The sequence below is a fragment of the Lactuca saligna genome, chromosome 2 (assembly GCF_052625555.1).
Source record: "Lactuca saligna cultivar CGN05327 chromosome 2, ASM5262555v1, whole genome shotgun sequence".
Lineage (NCBI taxonomy): Eukaryota > Viridiplantae > Streptophyta > Magnoliopsida > Asterales > Asteraceae > Lactuca > Lactuca saligna.
Window position 1 is genome coordinate 118,494,196 of NC_136418.1, and position 16,862 is coordinate 118,511,057.

The following is a 16,862-nucleotide window of genomic DNA, read 5'->3' on the forward strand; positions in this document are numbered from 1 at the left end:
AAAATTGTAAAATTACAATAATTTTATGTTTTTAAAAGCTTCAAGCTAGTTGCCCAAATTTTTACATAAATAAAAGCTATCATGTCAAACATGACTTAAATGACCTCAATTAATCTAATAACCCCTAAATTTCTGAAAATTAGTTCATGGTACTAAATATATATAATTATAAATCAACGATAAATTAAATATTCTCATACTTTTTCATCCTATTTATCTTCCTAATGACATGAAATGGTGACAAATGTTATATTAAAATAAAATTAATAATATTTTAGGTCACTTTTTATATTTTTAAACGGATAGCAAGATAATTAGGAAGAAAAGTAGAAAGATATTCTAAACAAAATAATCTTAACATTAAGTCTTTAGTACTCTAAGCTAAGACCTTGTGGATTAAAAATTTAAACAAGGAACTTTGTTTAAAAGTTAAAAGCTTTTAAAAGCTATTTGAGTTATCTTTTAAAAATTAATGTTTCTTTTTTTTTTTTATTAAAAGTAAAAGTTTTAGACTCCTACCTCCAATAGTTATTTTTTTTCTTTAAAAAAAGAGTTCATTAACAAAGCCACCTTAGAGTTAAATTATTCCAACCGCTTAATTGGTAATAAAATATGGGGTTTCTTAATCACTCGGAGATGATCTCTAAATGGTTTTATTCGAACACTATTTTAAGATCAAAATTGCTATTATCGGTAAGCTCCTATCTGTAGTATCTGAACCCCATTACTGTGTTTTAAACTTAGTGTTCAAGGTTCAACCTTCAAAGATACTTTTTTTTTATGTATTTATCAATTCCAAATTTAAAATACACTTTACCGTAACTAGAAATGGTAATACAAATTTTAGCTTCGAATAGTCTCTTTTGTGTAGAAATTTATGTTCCTCGAAATGTATGTTTCATGGGGTCCTTGATTTGATGTTAACGAATTGAGATTTTTGGAGTTAGATGTGAAAACATGATTTAAATTCAAAAGTCTTTTACATGCATCATTAAATTGTGATAGCAACGGGACATCTAAACTAAAAGGAACCATTTCTTATGGCTATTTTGTAAGGAAGGTCATTTTCTATTTATAGTTTTGAATCATCCCTTTATTTTTTTATATATTGCATTTTAATTGAAAAAATAATTATGATAACGGTATAATTAAAAGTCTAAAAACACCTTTTGAAATGGATTAATGAGAACACAAATAAAAATATCAACTTCCGTAACTTTAAAATCTATTTTAAGGTTTACAATCCGGGGTTAATGACAAAAACTAACAAATTACATCACTTATTTTTCATTTAGAACGGCAACGTTATTAAGAAATAAGCAAAAGCTACAAAATTACATAGAAGAAATAGTTAGTCTAAGATTTTGTAACCAAGCTATCCAATTTATACAAAGTTTAATCTTCCTAACCGTAATACTAAAAAGACTAAGAACCATTAAAATATCATATTGTCGACCTATGGGGCTTTTTACGCCTAAAAAGAAGCTAAGTCTTAAAATTCATTTATTTGTTTGATAATACTTAAAATACTAATAGTACATTAAAGAGGGTCATTATTTTTTTTATTAATAACTAGTTTATAACCCGTGAGAACCACGATTATAAAACTAATTAAATTTTCATATCAAAAAATTAAAATTATTAAACAACTATTTTAAATAAATTATTACTTAAGGAATATGTTTTTTAGTTATATAAAATTATAATCGTTGATTTAAATAAATACGTGAAGTTATATCGCCTTATAATCTGTATTAATTTTATTTTATTTTTCAATGTAATGCTTTTAATTAAATATAATTAGAGTGAGAAATTTTAAAATGTGAAATTTAAAATGAAGAATCAATTATTAATTTAATATAATTAGAGTGGAAAATTTAAAATTTGAAATGGATAATCAATTATTAATTTAATGTAATTAGAGTGAAATTTAAAATTTAAAATTTAAAATGGATAATTAATAGGTTGACAAGTGGCATGATAAATGATATATAACATTAATGAGAAGTTTTAATTGTATGATACTTGTCAATAAGATATTAAACCTATTCTTTTATTAGAATAAGGATTTCCTCCAAAGTGACCTCTTAGCTATCTTTCTTTACTTGTTCAACCTGAGGAACTGGATGAGAATCCACCAGAATTTTCTGACTTCGAACAACCATTGGATTCTCCTTGTTATCTCAAATTTGACTTCATCTGTATCGTGCTTCGATTTTTGCACTGAAGTCAACGTGATGTCAAGTTGTTTCTTGGTGACTCGATGGATTGCGGTCACCGGAATGAAGTATTTGGGACCATTTTGAGATCTTTTGTATACAACTCCTAGCTATGGGTAGTTAGTTGCTCCAAGTGACATTTCATGAAACCCGTTAGTGTATGTTCGAACAGGCTCGGATTAAAGAAAATCAAGTTTCTTGGCAAGGATTGGATGAGAGTCTGCATCAATCTTTCCAAAATCGCAGATCAGTGCCTTGATAAAGGCACATGCTCTTTTATAAGTAACTTTCATCTTTGGATGATTCTCCACTTTAATCTGAAACACTCGAGCTATGAAGAATATTTCCTCAGGGTTCATATTCACAAAATTTGTTTGAGTTCAGATGTATTCATCTTCTCTTATGGTCAGAGTATACTAATAGAACTCATCCTTCCTAAACTTTCTCACTTTGTAGTTTTTGACCCCATCTGGTCTATCATTAGACCAGATTTTCTCAAACTCGGAACCATGCTTGGCATGGAAGAGGTTTAGGCACTCAAATTCCATGGGAACTCTCTTTTCATCTAGAAGAATAGAATCAGAAGATTGAAATACCGGAAAGAACTTGGAGTTTGGGGAGATGGGAATGTCCTAGTAGCCGTGTGAGGGAGGTTCAATGTAAGTGAGAATTGTCCTATAATCATCATCCAATAGCCTACGTGTAGGGTTTACCCAAGAGTTGACTAAGTATTCATCCATCATCGTATCGAAGCCATGAGCTCTCCAAATCTGCTCAGCAAACTTTGTTGCCCTCTAGTTACATTTTCTTTGAGCCGTGGCAAGAGAGTCATTAGAGTGTTCAGACGACATCTCAGGAGCTAAATTCTTGAAATGTGGGGGAGTTCCTTTCGGAGAGCCTTGAGAAGTCGGTTATTTGGGGAGATTATTGCGGTGAAGATCTTGGAGTTAGAGGTTTGTTGTGCTCTTCGATAGGTGGAGGTTAAATTATTGGAGGTGTTTGATGTTAATTGACCGAAGGAGTCTTTGATTGTGAAAGGTCTTGTTCTTGATGAATTCTAGGAGTGCTTTCACTTCCCCCTTTTGAGGAAGCAACCTCCCGTTGCTCCTCAAACCAATGCTTAAGCTCATCGATTTTTGAAAGGTTTCATTAAATTGAATCTTCATCTATTCACAAAGCTGTTGATTGTTGGGGATCTCCTTGTTGAAGTGTAAATGATAAATCTCCTTTGTAACTCAGAGGATTTCATCAACACTTGAATATGCTGTGAGTGAACGTCGTAACCTCTTGAAAGCCTCAAAATTTCTCATTTCAGACTTTGTAGTTGGACAATAACGGGTCCAGGATCACTGATGTGTAGTCGTCAATTCCGTGATTTGCCGAGGTGCTCCTTGGGTTCATCGTTCCTTGCACATTTGATCTCCCCACGCGTAGACCACTTATCGTACTGTCGATGGAATAAGATTTCCTGAGCTTCCTTGGTCTCCTTGACCTGAAGTCAAGTATGGCCACGACTTAGTTCGTGTAAGGGCTAAGAAAGAGGTGTCTGCGATGTAACTAGTGAATGAAGTGTTTTTGTGACACGGAGTAAAATGGAGTTCAAATCATCACGATAAAAAACGTGCAACCTTGATGCCCTAGATACATTAGGGCAACTCGTCACAATTGGATCCACTTGGGTTCCACTTTGGGGCATGTATCCATTGTGAGATGAAACAGATACACTTACTGTATCTGAGTGGTGAAAGTGGGTCTTAGAGGGTGAGTTAACGGTGACTCGAATAGCTACTGGAATCTGTTGAGAGACTCGGGTTTGAGCCATGGTACACATTTGGCTTTGACTAGGAGTTAACTTGATTTTCTTTCTTCTAAACACATCTTGTGATTCGGAAGTCTCACATTGGTTTTCATCAAACACGTTCACAAGAATGTCATGAACCGTAGTCGTAGAAGTAGGCTCTACGATTTTAGCTTTTCTTTTCTTCAAGGGAGAAACTCCCTTTTGACAATGTTCTTGGGAGTTTTTCTTTGGACAACAAGAGACTTGAGTTTTTTGAGTGTTGGTTTAGGATGTTGGTCTGCGGTAGGCTGGGGGTCTTGTGTTGCGGTGGGTTGACTAGGTCTAGGTAGGGAGGACTGATATGGGCAACATCACTCATGGCCATGATGTGGTCAGCCACTTCTAACGTAGCGAGTCCAATGGACTCTGAGTTATACATGGGCAATCTAGGAATACACCAGAAAAAAGTTTGATCTTTAGAAGCAGTATACCTTTTGAGATCGCAGGTAGAAAACAGGGTGGTGTCATTTCCTATACTGAGGTTAGCCTCCTTGTGAAGATCGAAGATGCATAGAGACCAAAATCGAGCAAAAGTAAGCTCTAACAAACCTTCTTTTGGTGCATCTTTTGTAGATACTCCAGATGATCTCCAAGGGCTTGATACCCATATTGTCAGTCCCTCCTGTCCTTCCTGAGAGACTCCTAATCACAAGCTACCATACAATTGGTAACTGGTTTTTCTTGAATTCACCAACACCTTTTAGTTTCTTTTGGTACCCTATTTGATAAAGGGTAGTGACACACATCGTTTGAGCTTGGGGAGTAAAACTTCATTGTTGGAAGAACTCTGAGATTGATTGAATTGAGAAACTTTTCTTTCATTAACACCACTAGAGAACCATCTACAAGATTAAGATGAACTTCTTGAAGATTGTGGGTAGGTCGAAATGCCGAAAACACATATTTGAAAAACAAGGACAAAGGAACAGCCTCCATGAATAAATCAAAATCGCCATATAGTGGATGAGGCGGGAGAAAATTGATCATGTGTTTGACATTTTCATTGTAAGAAAAATGAACCTCGAAGATTGATCTGAAATTGCTTGAAGCAATTGATGGTGTTTAATCCTTGATGGTGGATTCAAAACCGGTGGGAAGGCTGAGCTAGATGCTTTTGATTGTTTCTTTGAGAGACCAAACTTCACCATTGTTACAAAAAAATATTTGAGAACTAGCAAAAAAGGTTTTATCAAGAGGATGAAGAAGATGAAGTTTGTCGAGAGAGTTCAGATAGCGTACAAGCTATCTTGGAGAGAATTGGGGGGGGGGGGTATACCTCCGGATTTCAAAAGTTATTGTAATTACATTAATTACAGTTGTTAAAGTGAGAAAACCATTGGGTTTTTACCATTATCAGCTAAAATTAAAGAAAATCAAAATTAAATTATTTTCTGGAAAAGAGGAGCATTTAATGCACTGCAGGATCATGATCGCATGCCGCATGAATGTGGGGTGAGGGTGATTTATCCCATGTGAAAAATGGGGAAGTGGAAAAAAATTAGACATCGAACGACTGTGTGACATGACTGGTTAAGGAAAAAGATTTCTTAAAAGGTTGTGTTTATGGAAAAACGATTCATTTGTTTTTTATCCGAAAAAGGAACCTGACAGAGGAAAGTCATTTGAAAAGAGTTGAAATATCATGTGTGACAAAATGAATGTTAGAAGAATATGTTTATTGAAGTCCATTAAGTAGAAAACAATATTATTTAAGGCGTATATGAATTGATAATTGTTGGTTCATTCAATACAATTGAGGTATGACTGCGGTAGCAGTAGCTTTAAATAAACTTGACCATGAAGGTTAGAAATAAAAGAAATAAGGAGACCCGAAGAATATATGAATCATATATGATTTCAGTGTATAAGATATATTAAGGATAGATATGAAAAATATATTAATCAATTTGAAAGGACCGTAGTGAAGGAAATCCTTCAAGAGTTTTTATTTGAAAAGAAACGAAGCAATTCATTCATCTTTTGGAGATCTGAAATGGTTTGTGGTACCTATCAATTCAAAAAGAATTGTGGGTATGGGTTCATCATTCCTTGCGTTTCCAAAAATCCATTTAAGTTTGTAGCATTCAGTGCTTTGGTAAAAATATCAGCTATTTCTTCATGAGTGGGCACAAAAATGAGTTCGATATTACCTTTGAGAATATGGTCTTTAATGAAGTGGTATCGTAGTTCAATGTGCTTCGTCTTAGAGTGATGAATATGATTATGTGAAATCGTTATTGAACTCACTGGATTACAGTAAATGGGCACCCGCAACATCCTGTAATCGTAGTCCATAAGTTGAGTCTTCATCCAAAGGATGTGGGAGCAACAGTTGGCTGCGGCCACATATTCCGCCTCTACGGTAGACAAAAAACAAAGTTTTGTTTCCTTGATGACCAAATAACTAATCTTCCTCCTAAGAACTGCAATCCACCTGAAGTACTTTTACGATCTAATCTGCACCCTGCATGATTTGCATCTATGAACGCTTGAAGACTGAAATCATTGCCTACATGGTACCAAATGCCCATGGCTTTGCTCCCTTTTAGATATCTAAACATTTGTTTGACTGCAGTGAAGTGTGATATTTTGGGATCAGCTTGGTACTGAGCACATAAAACTTTTGCAAATACTATATCTGGTCGATTAGCAGTGAGGTACATCAATGACTCAATCATTCCTCAGTAGGTTTTATGGTTAACTGACTCTCCAGTAGGGTCAATTGAGATCTTATATCCAAAGGGCATCAGGACCTTGGCTGAGGAGCAATTGTCCATCGAAAATTTCTTCAACAACTTAATGGTATAGTTTTATTGATGAATGAATATCCGTTGAGGGACTTGTTTAGCTTGAATTCCTAGAAAGAATTTGATCTATCTGTTCATGCTCAACTAAAACTTGCTTGTCATGAGCCTTGCAAAATCATTCACGATACCCTGATTTGCTGATGCGAGAATGATATCATCCACATATATTTGAAAGAAGCATCAAGTGATTATCATTTGCTCTTCTAAACAATGTGGGATCAATCACACCTCTTTTGTATCCTGAGGTGATAAGAAACTCAGAAAGAGTCTTTTACCATGCTCTAGGTTCTTGCTTAAGACCGTATACTGCTTTCTCCAGCTTGTAGCGGTGGTTTGGAAATTCTAAACTTTCAAAGCCTAGAGGTTGTTGTAGGTACACTTCTTCCTTTAAGTCTCCATTCAGAAATGTACTTTTTACATCCATTTGATGCACCTTGATGTTCTAGTGATCCACATACGTTAGAAAGATGCGTATAGCCGGATTCCATTCTTGCTACAGGGGCCTAATTTTCATCGTAGTTAACTCCCTCAAGTTGAATATACCCCTTGGCGCCTACTCTAGCTTTGTTTCTTACCACCACACAAGATTCATCTAACTTGTTCTTAAACACCCATTTTGTACCAACGATTGTGTGACCTTTTGGCTTCGGTACCAATTTACATAATTTATTTCGTCCAAACTCAGCCAACTCCTCTTGCACTGCAACAATTCAGTCGAGCTCCTAAAGCACATCTTTCATTGTTCTAGGGTCAACCGGAGACATGAATGTTGCATAATGACAATGCTTATTTAAATTACTAGAGGATCAATTTTGACTACCTGAGGATGGGTTTCCAATGATTTGACCCGGTGGGTGATCTCTTGTCCAGACATGTAGTCGAAATTGCTAATGGTCTCCGGCTGTAGTTGAGGGGATGTCCTCAACATCTTAGGACTCTACGGTAGGAGAAGGTAGTTCCCCCTCTATTTGAGAATAGCCGACAGATAAGTCTTGGTTTGTTGAAATTATGATTGCGGTAGGTAAATGAAGTTCCCCCTGGATTGATAAATGGATTTCCCCCTAAACCATGGATGGTTCCCCTTGGACAAGTGATGTTGGTTCCCCCTAAACTGATGAGTGATGAACAATCCTCGGGTCCGATCTTGTGTCAATGTTTTCCTCCAGATATGTTTGGTCTAGATACTTATGTGTGTTGCTGTTGAGCCACCAGAGACACCAAGATCTCTTAAAGATGATTTGTTTCTATAAGATCGATGAGGGTGGCATAATTAACTTCTAATATGTTCAAAGGATTTGAGGATATAGGGATATCACTTTCCATTTTGTACTTGGTTTCGATGGATGGGGCAGAGCTGCGGATGTGACAATTAGCCTGGTACGTCTCACAAGAACCCTTTATGTGAAAATTTGTTAAGATGATCCTTTTTGTTGATCACAAAACATCTGTAACCAAAAATGTGAAAGAAGCGTACATTGGGTTTGCGGTTGTTGTGACCTTCATAAGGAATCTTGTTAAGGCGTTTGAAAATTATGCTTCTATTTTGAAAAAAACATGCAGTTGCCACTACTTCCAACCAGAAGTATAGAGGAAGGTTGGCAACGCTTAACATCAATCTAGCTGTTCTACCAATGTTCAATTTCTTCGCTCTACAACTCCACTTTTTTGTGGTGTGTAGGGTGTCGATAAGTTATGACCGATGCCCTTTGAAAGAAAGAAGCTATTTAAGAGCTGATTAGTGAATTCAGTCCTGTTGTCACTACTTATCCTTCTGACCGGTAGCTTGATTTGGTGCTCTATTTCTTTTATGAAGGTGATCATGAATTCGTGGTGTGTCTGATTTGAGTCTCAAGAAACAGATGCAAGTGAATCGACTAAAATCATCTACTATAACTAGAATGTATTTCATGTGATGAAGGAGCTCAATGTGAAGTAGCTCCAAGGGTTCAACGATCGAAGAATCTAATATTATAGGATGACTACCCTTTGTCTGTTGTCCACATTCACAAGTCGGTCATAATGTATCATTGTTGTATTTTAGGATTTGCAATCCGCAAAATAACTCTTCAGTCACCAGGTTGTTGATGTACCTGAACTTTAGGTGAACTAGTTTGTAGTGCCATAATCAGCTTACTTTGGATACTGCTTTGGACAAAAAACACAACTATGGTTCCTATCACGCATGTGTTCCTATCACTCGTCATGATGTAGCAATATTCATTGTCGAACTCAACTAGATACCCAACTTTTCATAACATACCGACACTAATCAGATTATGCTTTAGTCCTTCTATGTAAGCAACTCTTTGAATAGAGAAGCTCCCCATAGTCAATACTCCATAACTCTGATTATTCCATTTGCATTGTTTCCAAAAGTGATGTGTCCACCACTGTTGATTGGCTAGAAGTATCGAAGGTATTCCAACCTTCCATTCATGTGCAAGGAGCAGGCACTGTCGATTAACCTTTCCTCCTCTTGTTCCTCCTTGCACATTGCCTACAAAATCAGAGAGTTAATTTGGGCACCCAAACAGGTTTGGAGCCCTGAGTAACGTGTGACACTTTCTTAACAAATGCATTCTTATGAGACTTGTGGACATGTTTCTTTTCTTGCTTTAGTCCAAGTCCATGACGTTTTACCTTTTTTGGAATGTCACAAGTTGGGACATGATGTGACTTTACCAAACGTAATATTTATCTCATTTAACCAAAAACCATATTTTGTCAAAGGTCCAGAAGGTGAAGTTTCTTTCTTGTGTCCGGTCCTTGAATGGTGTTTTGCTGGAGTATCCTTGGAATTTGAAAAAGATTTGTCATGTAATATATACTTAGACTTTGACTAAGTGACTGATGGAGGTGAGTTTGACAGCTTTGCAGTTGGCAAAATACCTCTGAAATTCGGATTTGTTAAGCTATTTTGTGAAAGTGACCTGACTTGTTATCGAATTTTCACAAGATTGTTTTGAAAAGATTTTGACACAATGATTTCCCTTTTTTTTATCCCCCGATTGTAGTGTGATTTTGGAAATTTGTTGTAGCGACAAGTTTTTCGAAATCCTTTTTAGAAATCCTGGCTTGTTTTTTTTTTAAGTTTTACTTTTGAAATCAGCTTCCAGATTTCACATCAGGATCTTATCTCCTTTTATAAAGCTAGTTTTCTTGATCTTTTGGTGGGACCACATCAGAAACATTTAGTTGTGGCTTTTGTGATTCTTTAATTGAGATGAAAATTGAGGAATTGAATCATCAGAACTAGAGAGTTCATGATTTTGTGAACATTGGCCAAATTCAAAGTTGTTAATTGGCAATTCATGAAAAATGGGCTGAAGAGTGGTTGTACATTGGACTGGGATCTGCGACGGAGAATATTGAACTACCGATGAGTATGTAAAGGATGACTTTGAATTGGGACATGTTTTGAAAGGAATCGATGTACTATTTTCAACTACTTCAAGTCCATCTACAATAATTTCTTCATCCAAGTCTGAAATTGTGAACCAGAACAAATTATGCCACCAATGGGTATGGCTTCATTCGAAATACCTGAGGATTCAGGAAGAACTGCCTCTATGACACAATTGTTACTAAGCTCACGAAGTCTATCAAATTAACACTGGATGTCTTTAGGATATGTCTTACTATTAACTGGAAACTAAAAAGGTCTATCCGGTGGGACATAGGGACGTTCAATATTTAATTAGGGAGAATAGCCCTCATCGGTTGAGTAACCACTGGACCATCCCCAATTATACGTACTGTCTATGGTCCCATTGTTAACAAGATTTTCAATTACTTCACCTTCATTAAAGAGTTTTTCAATTATAATATTCAAACGTACAATCTCTTTTCGAGCTAAATCTCGTTGATTAAAAGCGATATCTAACTGAGTTTTACTTAACATCCTAGAATCCTTTTCTAACAATAAGTCCTTTTCTAGCATGGCAACCTTAAGCCTTTTGTCTGCTAGTCTTCCTCTCACATGATACATCTCTTGGGAAGCTATGTTCTTTTCATCTAACGCTTTGTTGTAGTATGAAAGGACGGCAACAAAAGTGTCACTGAGTCTTTCTAAGTAAGGTTCACAATCATGCATGTTGTACTTATTAGAATGGATCATAATTTTTACCTACTCAACAATGATGAGAGTGCCATCATTGGCCATGTAATAGTAGTTTCCCTGCAAACTCATCGATCCATCCCCTTTGGTGGTTGCCACCATTCAAATATTCCCTTTCTTCTTGTAGTTGCCAATCTCTTCATCTTCATCTCCTGATGACCACACTTGATGATCCATACTTACTTAAGCAACAAAAGTTGTTGCCTTTTCTTTTTCCTCCATTTCTTGGGCCATTAAGAGATAAAATGCCTTGTATTTCACCACATTTTCTTTGCAATATTTGGCAAAGTGGTTTTCCTTGTGACACTTATGAAAAATAATGACTCCATCTTTCTCTTCAGTAGTGGTACCAGAGTCTAAAGGTTTGTTGTTCTGTGGTGGCTCCTTTGGAGAAGTGTTCTGCAGTAGTGAAGAATGATAAGGGTTTTCGGGATATAATGGATGGTTATTCTACGGGTTGAAGTTGCGATTGAAAGGTGGTTTTGTGAATTTTTGGTTTTTACGAAATGATGGTGGGGGAAGCCTATTGAACTATTGGCTGACCAAGGCAATAACATTTTGAAACTCTTCTTCATCGTCTAATTCATCATTGACTTCATATGGCTGTGGTGGATTGTCATAAGAGTGTTGGTATGACGATTTTGCAGTATATGGGTACCGAGGAGCTTTGAACTGTGGGGTTAGAGCCATCAAAGTTAGTGGTCCTCCTAGATCCGGACGATCCTTTAATACCGTTGATTCTTGTGCTTGGACTTCACCAAAAATTTTGAATAGAGAAAGAGTGTGGATCCTTATGTCTCATTAGAGTATCATTTTTGTCGTGGTCTAATGTCTACCCAAACCGTTCAACCATTGTAAATTTGTCTAGTGATTGTGTTACACCCCAAACCGGAACGATGGAAACGTTGAAGGATGGATGACATCATGTACAGTATCATAACGGTTGAATAACAGTAATAAAAGCAACAACCATCATATTCATAAATTAGTGTTTACATTGTGTTCGAATAATCATATGTTTGACTCCAAAAGTATATAGCAACGACTAAGACGTGATGCTACTACGCTCCATCTTCTCGAAACCTATGTTTGTACCTGTCTACTGGTTCCTTGAGAATGCAAGTGGTTTTGAAAGTTTATCAAGATTTAAGTTGGTGAGTATGTTCTTTGTTCCTTTGAAAATTTTAATGTGTTTCTTTAGAAAATCCAATATTTTCTTTTGTAAATGAAATGTAGTCTTAGACCTTAATACCAAAAATGTACAAGTTTTCTTATGCTTAAAATTTGTAATACGAAGTATGTAATTCGAGGAGACGTGTCAGGCTCTCCCTCAAGGAGACTCTGGTTATAATTTCAGGTCCTTCTTTGGTACTTAAATAAGTACTTGAAGTGTGTCTCACAAAGGTATATTGGCGGTTACATGTAGAATAATGAAAAGCCCTTCTATAATGAATAAACTATATGTGTGTCCCATAAACTATACCTATTATAGTTTATATATTTATTTTCGTATTATATCTCGAACTTTTTGAAATAGTATGTATGTTCCATAAACTATACCTATTATAGTTTAACATGTTTGATTGTTACGAACATTTATATAACCATTTATATAAATATGTAGTAATTATCTTGTTTAGTTTCAAAATGTAAGGTCAAAACATTATGTATTGGGTTGTAACCCACAAAATAGTAAACTAACTAGAATGCCCTCCCTTTGTTATGAAAGTTATATTTTAGTAAAAGCTTCAATAATCATGTAGTTTTACAAATCATAAATTTCTGATGATTTTATAACATAGATTATGTTTGTTTTGTTAGTTTTCCATTTCAATCTAATATATATATATATATATATATATATATATATATATATATATATATATATATATATATATATATATATCACAAATAATTGTACAAAAAATATATATATATTAACCATATATTATGCAGATAATATCTTATCTTTAACTTAAAGATAAAAACATGTAAATATTTGTCTGATAAACAAAGTTTTACTTGTACCCCCCCCCCCCCCCCCCCCCGTAAAAAAACATAAAAATGCTTGAAAATATGGGGGTATGAACTCACCTTGAGTGGATTTGTGGGTGGTTTTGAAGTGATGAAGTGAAGATTTCAAGCCTAAACTCTTGTATGGAGTTGATGAACTTCCTTGGAGGTGATATTATCCTATGGGTTCAACACATGTTAATGTGTGTAAATAGGATGATATAGACACGAAATGTATTAAATCACTAGGAATTCATGAAATACTTACCAAAGATCTAGAATAAGCTTGAAGATTTAAATTCCTTTGAAGCTTGGAATTACTTTTAAGAGACAAGGGGAGTTAACAGAAAGTAGAATGAAAAGAAATGGTGGGGTTTGTGGAGATGATTTCATCCAAGATAAGGAAGTAATATGATGGGATGTTTACTTGGTTCACTGTGGGTTAATAACATGGTTATTTGTGGGGTAATGGCGTGGGTATGTGTTGTGTACTATTTCTTATTGGGAATGGGTGGAATAACATGTCATATGGTCAACATCTTTATCCCTTTGCTCCTAAGCCAAAAACACATTAGAAACTCCCTAATATGGCCGAAATCACATGTGATTTCAACCCTATGCTTGACTTTGACTAGGTGATTTCGGTCCTAAGAATTTCCTCATGGTGTTTTCGGTTTTGAATCACCCGCTAAGGGTGATTTCGGTCCTACATATATTGATTTTTGTCTCAGTGGTTTGGGTCTTAGGTGTTTTCGGCTTAAGGGGTACTCTACGTTGTTGATTTCAGTTTAGGGGTGTTCTAGGGTGGGTGGGGTACTAGGCCAAATACTATAAAACTATGTTTTAAATGCATGATTTTTATTCCAACTATTGGACTAGTCTTTCCTTGTTATAACTTTTTTACTTTCAAGAGGTTATTATAAATATGATTTCCAAAGTATATATATATATATATATATATATATATATATATATATATATATATATATATATATATATATACTTCTTCCCTTTTGGCTTTCAAAGTTTTATTGTAACAAGGTTATGTTGTGAATTTATTTGCACATGGTTAGAAATTATACCTTGCTTGATCCAAATCTTTTGGGTTGTCACATCATCCCGCAATTAGAGGGAATTTCGTCCCGAAATTTGTATCTTGAACGGGTTCTTGGTAGCCTTAGGGAAAGGTTGTGGGTATTTCCGTTTCATCTAATTCTCATGTTCCCGATTGAATTTGGGTCCTCTCTTGGCGTTCTAGCGGACCTTCGCTATTGGTATACGGCTTTGTTTCGGTTACTCTTACTATTTGTTTAGGGATGGAAAGCTGTACTCCAGACGAGTTGGGTCTTAAAATACTCCTGTAACGACTGTCAAGGGCGAGAGGCAAATTGATTACCCGTTATCCATGATAATTGATAGCGGTATACTATGTAGTCTTACCACCTCTTTGTGATGTGTTCCTGTCAGCTTTTCTATTTCATCTGTTGCTTTGATCGGTAGGGAGTGTGAGAGTTTGGTTTATTTGCCTACGTTCACCCAAGTGGTAGCATGTCCACTAGTATTGATGGGCAACTTTGTTCTAAAGTTCGTGGTAGGACTCACGTATGGTTCATCTATCATCGCTCTGTGTATACAAGTCGTATATAATTAAGATTGAAAAGACAGTCGAATAGGTGATTCTGCCCTAAGCCCACAACCAAACAAGCAACATGAGTTAAGGCAGAATCATACATCATAATTCCGTAGAATCTTATTTATATATAACCCTCACATATATACCTAGTAGTGATAGGTGAACCGCATGGGTCCTTAATCTCTATTCTAGAACTTGACTTGTTATACAAGTGGTATTATCGGGAGGTCTGATGGGAAGACTTCGGGGACGTTACGGACTTTTGGAACATCCTCGATGTTTTTCGCTTCTTACTTCTCATCTACTGCATGGGTTAGGAAGGCATGGTACCCCTCATGTGGGTACTTCTGGGTTCTGTAGCGAGAGACGATTTGGAGGTTTGTGTTTGGTTTTTCGTTATAGATTGAAAGGGTCTTGTTAGTCGCTCAGTTAGAGCGAAGGGTCTTTGCGTAGCTGATGAAAGTGGTATGGTGTGGACCATGCCAATCCATGTCAAATGACGATTTTGGAACTTCTTATTGTAATAGGTCCTAAGTCGATTTGGAAGGGATGTGTTTGTTTAGAACGATAGTGTATTCTATGTATATGTCTTTAATGCTTCCAAATTTATCCTTCTTATTACTACAATGAATATTTTGCATCATAATTAGTGAGTACCAGCAGTACAAGTGCTTTGATAAATAGTGATGAAATTTCGTATTATGATCCCTACTAGGTCCCTCTATAATCGTTTGGTGTAAACTAGTCATATATAATTAAGATTGAAAAGACACTCGAATGAGTGACTCTGCCTTATGCACACAACCAAACAAAAAGCAGGAAGTAAGGCGGAATTGCACATTCTAAGTCTGTAGAATCTTAATTATATATGACCCAAATATTTACACAAGCCACCACAGATCACCTGTAAGAGTCCTTAGCTTTCATATGAATGATGTGATTTATTTGGGCGAGGGGGCAATTTATGACTATGATTTATCGCGTTCCGCGATCTATGGTTGATACAGTTTAATATGCACTAGTTTTAGTAACAAAATCAGAGCCTAAACATTGTTGTTGGGAAGCATACCAACATTCATAGGTGGTTCCGGGAGAGTCTCTACTATAGTGATCACAAGTAGCCTTTAATTACCACAAGCATTCCTTGCTTTTGGAAAATCTCTCTTGAAGTGTCAAGTTTCACCACACTCGTAACAAGTCGGGCTTACTTCAACGCCACAGACTTGGGTGACGGGTTGTGTCGGTGCCTTACAGAAATATGTAGCGTGCCCCTTCCTATTGTAGTTTTTGCAGTGCATATCTCGACAAACTTCGGTGTGATGGAAGTTGCACTTGTTACACTTTGGAATGTTTCTAGTATATCGATTGGGGGTGCTGGAGTAGCAGGAACAACAACAGGAATAGTAGCAGTGTGGACTACCACGGTTTGTTGCTTCTTTGAGGACTCTGGTGACGATTGGCCCTTCCTTTTGTTCCAAACCTTCTTTTGTTGTTTCCTTCCATAGGTTGCTCAAGAATGACTATCATGAAGCTTTGGAGAACTACATGATCCACGAGGATTTGTGCCGGACATTTGGCATTGTCAAAAGTAAGTGGGTTTTTAGCTATCATGTTTCCTAGGATCTGAAGAGATATCCTCCAGATGTACCTTTCCAATTTCTTACTTTCTGGTGTGACCATTCTGCAGCATAGAATAGCCAGTTCACTAAATCTGGCAGTGTAAGCTGAAATGTCGGAGTCCTTCATCGTAAGACCGCAGAGTTCTTGCTCTAGCTTTTGTACCTCGCCCTCGGGTAGTATTCTGCTAGCAATAGGACCTTTAAGTCTTCCCAACTCATGGCATTGGCTACTGGGAGAGTGAACAATTTGACATAGCCGTTGCACCAGGAGAGGCTCTATCCATGAAAGTACATGTTGCAGATTTTACTTTACTTCTTCGAGACACACACAGATTTCAAATACTGATTTTGTCTTCTCAAACCAACTAGCACTACTACCCACCCAACTAGCACTACTTGCTTTGATTTGCTTCATGGCGGCTACCACAACGGCTATTACTTTTTCTTGGAAAACAGCAGGGTCATACTGTAGAGGTGGTGGCGGTGGTGGAGTTGCTAGTGTGTTCTTGAAAGGCCTGTTTGATTTACATGGCGACATCTTTCTTCCATAGAATTTAAAGATGAAAAGGTGGTAAGTATTCAGTAGTGGCTATAATTCGGGTGTTATTGAACTA